Raw genomic sequence first — 6,677 nt, 5'->3', positions numbered from 1 at the left:
ATGGCAAAAAAGAAATCCTTCCTGGCAGATGGCAGACGCCTTTCTTTTTGGTGAAATAATTTAATAGAGACTTTCTTTGGGGATCGTCGACTGAAAAGCGGAGAATGCATCTTGTTGGATGGGCAAAAATTATCAGGCCTAAAGATGAAGGGGGTTTGGGGATTCAATCTGCCAAAGCGAAAAATATTGCGCTTTTGGCAAAGTTGAACTGGAGAATGTATCAAGAAAAAGATGCTGTATGGGCGAGGATTTTATTGAATAAGTATTATTCCAATTCTAGAAGAAGGGCTGCTAACCCGGATGTCCTTCCTTCTTCTCCTAATTGGTCTGCCATTAAGCTTGGTTTCCCTACCTTTGTTGAGGGCATTTGTTGGGGGATTGGTAATGGCTCAAGAAAGAGTGTTTGGTCTGATAATTGGATTAAAGGACAATCCTTAAGGGAACTCATTGAGGGGCCATTAACAAGGAATGACATGAAGCTTGTCATAGCTGATATTCGGGATAACCAGGAGTGGAATTGGGAAAATTTATCTTTTGTCTTGCCTCCTTTAATCAGGGATAAAATTAGAGCTATTCCTTGCCAAGATTTTGGTGATGAGAAGGATGTAATTTTGTGGAAACATACAAAGGATGGGGAGTTTACCGTTAACTCGGCTTATCTCCAAATTATTGGTAGTGCCAGGGAAGGTAATAATTTTAGGGGCAACTGGATTTGGAAGATAGACATGTATCCAAGAATTGTAAGCTTTTTATGGTTATGTTTGCATAATAGCATTCCTGTCAGGGAGGTTTTGGCTGCTAGGGGTATCAACTGCAACAAGCTATGTCCCATATGCAAAGAGCAAGATGAATCAATGGAGCATTTGCTTAGAGAGTGTGTTTTTGCTCGGCAATTCTGGGCTGATATTCATGCTCCTCGGGTCTCACCTACACCTATCCATAATATGAGTGATTGGCTGCAAGCTAACTGTCAAAGTAAGTTAATTCATCGCAGCTCTATCCCATGGAATTTTATCTTTCCGCTTGCTGTCTAGAACATTTGGAAACACCGCAACAAAGTTGTGTTTGACAATGTCCCTCTTAATTTGAATCTCCATAGAGCTTGCCTCAATGAAGCAAGGGAGTATTTTTATTGTATTGCTAAAACTGGGAGAAAGAAACAATTGATTTTCATACCTGTGAAGTGGAACAAGCCGCCTGAACAGTGGTTTAAATTAAACACGGATGGTGCCTCAAGTGGGAATCCTGGTAAGGCTGGGGGTGGTGGTTTAATTAGAGACTGTAATGGGAAATGGATCAAAGGTTTTTCGAGATCAATTGGGCTCGCCTCCAGTTTTGTTGCAGAATTTTGGGCGTTAAGAGATGGATTAAAGCTGGCCTTAGGCATGGGAGTTCAGAGGCTGGTTGTGGAGTTGGATGCTAAAGTAGTGGTTAGCCTCATTACTTCCACAGGTGGTGCTAATAAACCATATCTTCCTCTTCTTAATGATTGCAGATACTTGCTAAGCAAGTTCCTCCAGACCAGAGTGGTGCATGTGTTCAGGGAAGGGAATAGGTGCGCTGATGCACTTGCAAGACTGGGTAGCAACATGGCTGAGGAATTTTTGGTTTTTGATACCCCTCCTAGTCCTGATGTTTTGTATTTTGTTAATACTGATGCTGCTGGTGTATTATATAACAGGATTTCTAACTCTGTACTCACTGATATAGTGGCTTAGTCTATTTGTATTTTCCCCTTCACCAAAAAAAAATGTGAACCTTTTTAATGTGTTTGCAGGTGACTGCTAAACGGACCAATGTACCTGGGATGAAACTATATCATGCTAGTCGACCCAACCCCAATATGCAATCCAGAAGCCCCTTTATACCTGCTCCCTTTGTATTCTCCCCTTATGGATATGGGTATGCTTCTTGACAATTGCCTCCTCTTGGTCGTTTTCTCCTGCTCCCTATGTTTTCCTAGATTTGGTATTTGACTGCACTTCCTGAAATCTTTTGAGTAAATCATCAAAAATATTTATGATGCAGGAAGGTTCCAAGATTCAGAATGCCAATGCGTTGCAGTCCATACTTCTGAACATTCACCTTAGTTTGAGACATATTCTTCCATATGTCATCTCAAGGATAATGTTGGATAGATGTAAGAGAGAGATTTGTGCTACTTAGGCTAATGTGGTTAATCGTTTGAGATTTGAGGGTTTTGTTCAGTTCATTGAAAACAGTATAGATTTAATGTTTGCACCTGCTATGCTTCCTATGTTATATATATATTACTGTTTGGAATTTGCCGGGGAAGCTTCCATTGCAGGTTTTGCTACTGGTAGCTTGTTTGGTTTGGCTAGCTATTTCTTGCTGCTCATATCCCATTATATGAAATTAAGGATGTGATATGACCTGGTTTTGGAACTCACAGAATATGGTGAGCTTGCATAGAGTTTAAGAGAAATTGGAGGAAGGGTATAAAAAAATTAGTTGCTGCTATTGTTGTCCTGCCTAGTAAATTGATTATTTATGCGGAAACTGGAAGCGTAGGTTTGTAATTTTCCTTGCATTTGAATGTTGGGAGATGTTATGTATAACAACCAGTGTATATCTATAATCTTTTTACAAATTTAATTAGGTATTTGTATATCTTATGATATTATACACGATACAAATAAAAAATAAAAAATTGATTCACGATACAATTGACGTTTTGACAACTATGATATCCAATATTAGGACACCAATGCCCATGTTTAAATGATAGATGAAGAAATAGTTGTGACCAATGTTGAGTTATCTGTGGGAGAGTTGATTATGAAGTTCATAAATATGCATTAGGCTTTTTCAAAGTTCACAAATACGCATTAGGATTGCTGGCTGACACTGACAAATTGAATCAAATGGATTCCATTTCAGTCCAGCCCAACAATTTTAAAACTTGTATAAATTATAAATTGTTTCAATTTGGTCTTTTACGTTTTATTTATTTATTTATTTCAATCTTCTGACTTTAATTTTTTTTCAATTTTGTCTTTCCGCTTGTCATGTTCAATCCAACAGTTTTTCAATCCTTTTAACTTTAATTTGTTTTCAATTTTGTCTTTCCGCTTGTTAGGCTCAATCTAACAATTTGGGACAGAAGGTGAATATTGCAATGTCTAGCAGGGGTTTTTCCATTCATCATTGTAAAATTAGTAAATAATATTTCAAAACATCAAATTGACCCTCTCTTACTCTTCCTAAGTTTTGTACTCAAGTTTCATCTAGTGGAAATTCTAGTTCTAGCTATAGCCCAGTTACTGTTGCATGACTCTTTTTTTGGTTACTCCGGGGCTCTCTTTATTTCATATTTTCAAGAAAGTTGGTCTAACTGACTGTTTAAGGTGGTATGGACTATGGCCATCCAGTTTGTGTTATAATCAGGTAGTTGCTGGTCTTTTTGGGACCTCAGCCTCGCTACCTCAATATTCAAGCTTACAGAGGTACCTAATAGGCTTGGCAATGGTGGAGAGATTTGTGGAAAGAGAAGTAGGCTGAACCAATAGTAGTGAGTTTGAATACAAGAAAGACTCTTAAACAAGTAACAGAAATGAAGAGCACCATGAAGCTAGACACAGACTAGTTGTGGAAACTAATGAGCTACAACTCGGCTTATCTCCAAATTATTGGTAGTGCCGGAGAAGGTAATAATTTTAGGGGCAACTGGATTTGGAAGATAGACATGTATCCAAGAATTGTAAGCTTTTTATGGTTATGTCTGCATAATAGCATTCCTGTCAGGGAGGTTTTGGCTGCTAGGGGTATCAACTGCAACAAGCTATGTCCCATATGCAAAGAGCAAGATGAATCAATGGAGCATTTGCTTAGAGAGTGTGTTTTTGCTCGGCAATTCTAGGCTGATATTCATGCTCCTCGGGTCTCACCTACACCTATCCATAATATGAGTGATTGGCTGCAAGCTAACTGTCAAAGTAAGTTAAGTCATCGCAGCTCTATCCCGTGGAATTTTATCTTTCCGCTTGCTGTCTGGAACATTTGGAAACACCGCAACAAAGTTGTGTTTGACAATGTCCCTCTTAATTTGAATCTCCATAGAGCTTGCCTCAATGAAGCAAGGGAGTATTTTTATTGTATTGCTAAAACTGGGAGAAAGAAACGATTGATTTTCATACCTGTGAAGTGGAACAAGCCGCCTGAATAGTGGTTTAAATTAAACACGGATGGTGCCTCAAGTGGGCATCCTGGTAAGGCTGGGGGTGGTGGTTTAATTAGAGACTGTAATGAGAAATGGATCAAAGGTTTTTCGAGATCCATTGGGCTCGCCTCCAGTTTTGTTGCAGAATTTTGGGCGTTAAGAGATGGATTAAAACTGGCCTTAGGCATGGGAGTTCAGAGGCTGGTTGTGGAGTTGGATGCTAAAGTAGTGGTTAGCCTCATTACTTCCACAGGTGGTGCTAATAAACCATATCTTCCTCTTCTTAATGATTGCAGATACTTACTAAGCAAGTTCCTCCAGACCAGAGTGGTGCATGTGTTCAGGGAAGGGAATAGGTGCGCTGATGCACTTGCAAGACTGGGTAGCAACATGGCTGAGGAATTTTTGGTTTTTGATACCCCTCCTAGTCCTGATGTTTTGTATTTTGTTAATACTGATGCTGCTGGTGTATTATATAACAGGATTTCTAACTCTGTACTCACTGATATAGTGGCTTAGTCTATTTGTATTTTCCCCTTCACCAAAAAAAAATAATAATAATAATAATAATGCATGATATAGTTTTTATTTATTTATTTTAATTTTAGGAAAATGCATGATATAGGTAGATGGTAGGAAAATACGGAAAATGGGTGGAGTTGAACTATAAATTTTGCTTATTTCATTTTTAATAGAGAAATGAGTTAATATACATGTTTTTTTCAGAAGATTTTTTTTTTCTAAATCTTTCAAAAGAATTTAAGTTACGTGTTGATGCTAAAAAATAATAAGTTAAATTTACAATACATTCGTGCTTATTTTTCATAATAAAAATACCCATTATAGATTTTATAAATGAGAGAGGATTTATAGCAATCTTGTATGCAGCAACAATTGCTGCATATAGAATAAGATGGCAGCCAAAAAGAAGTGATAGGTGTGCAAGAGTTATGTGAAATGCACATAACCAACTTAACACATGATTTGTTGTCATTTCTCTTTGGCTGTCACATTACCTTATACTAGCAATTACTGCATATAAAATTGTAACAAATCATCTCCTTTTATAAATTTATTCTTTTTGAAAATAAAATAATCCATGCGAAGCATGGTTGACAACTAGTATAAACTTTAAAGATGAAAATAAAAGGTGCGGACAACTAGTGTACACTTTAAACATGAAAAAAAAGGCGAAAAGCACATTTTCGTCCCTACATTTTCACGCGATTTCTTTTTGGTCCCTAAATTTTTTTTTACCGCTTTTAGTCCCTATCCTGGAAAACGCGTTTCGTTTTTGTCCCTGCCGTTACATTAGAAACGGAAATTGCATAGGTGGCAAACGGAAGATGACGTGGCCATTAAAATAATAATAAAAAATATTATTTGACATTAAAAAATGCCTAAATTAAAAAAAAAATTAATTTATTAATTTTAACTAAAGAAAAAAATTAAAAACTAAAAAAAAATAAAAACAGAAAATGAATGAAAACAACAAACCAAATTTACATACTTTCCTTTTCGTTAATTTTTTGGAAGAACATGTTCATGTTCTTTGTGATCTTTCCCAGAACATGATTTTACATGTTCTTTGGAAGAACTTGTTTTACTAATTTTCTTTAGTTAAAAGCAGCCCATTACAACCCATAACTACCGCAATCCACCAATAACAGATCGACCCAAACCACAACCAAAAAAAAAAAAAAACCCAAAAAAGAAGATTGATGTTCATGTTCTTTTATTCAAACCCAATCCCTTCGAATTCTCCGAAGCCAACTAGCTTCGAGTACTGGGACGAAGACGAATTCAAAGGCTTACCTATCGAGGAAATCCAACAACCGCCCTTGGAAACCCCAACAACTACCGAAAATGCCACTCCCTTCAATCTGAAATCGAAACCGGTTCAGTCGCCGGAACCGTTTTCGCTTAAAACTTACACGATCGAGATCGTGAGCGTTACTTTCCTCATCATCTTAGCCATCAACTACTTCACCAAGAGGCGCGAGAATGAGAACCTCGCCCTCACTTGGGCGCGAAGTTCGCGACCAAGGATTCGATCTTCGATCGGAATTTCAGCCTCTTAAGCGTCGGAGAAGGCGACGATTCGTCGTTGTTGTAGAAGGGATCGGGATCGGGATCGGAGAGAGTGGGAGGAGGGGAATGGAGGAAAGTAGTAATAGCAGTAGGTTTGATGTTCATGATCTTTGATTTTCATGTTCTTTTATTCTGGGTTTGCTCTTTGATTTTGACTTTGATACGGTGCTGGGCTTATTTTTGGGTATGATGTTGTTGTTTTTAATTCTTTTTATTTAGTTAAAATTTATAAATTAATTTTTTTTAATTTAGGTGCTGACGTGGCATTTTTTAATGTCAAATAATATTTTTATTATTATTTTAATGGCCACGTCATCTTCCGTTTGCCACCTATGCAATTTCCGTTTCTAATGTAACGGCAGGGACAAAAACGAAACGCGTTTTCCAGGATAGGGACTAAAAGCGG

The 6,677-nt window shown here is 37.5% G+C and overlaps 1 non-coding gene across 1 annotated transcript; it reads left to right on the top strand.

Moving 5' to 3' along the window:
* Nucleotides 1–1,774: 1,774 nt before the first annotated feature.
* LOC112022530 (uncharacterized) lies at nucleotides 1,775–2,679 on the top strand. The gene is made up of 2 exons (XR_010623821.1): nucleotides 1,775–1,902; nucleotides 2,029–2,679. It is a non-coding gene; the product is annotated as an uncharacterized LOC112022530 (transcript).
* Nucleotides 2,680–6,677: the final 3,998 nt, after the last annotated feature.

This window comes from Quercus suber, unplaced genomic scaffold, assembly GCF_002906115.3.
Source record: "Quercus suber isolate HL8 unplaced genomic scaffold, Cork oak 2.0 scaffold_369, whole genome shotgun sequence".
NCBI lineage: Eukaryota > Viridiplantae > Streptophyta > Magnoliopsida > Fagales > Fagaceae > Quercus > Quercus suber.
The sequence above is the reverse complement of the archived record's forward strand: the minus strand, read 5'-3'. Positions and strand labels throughout refer to the sequence as shown.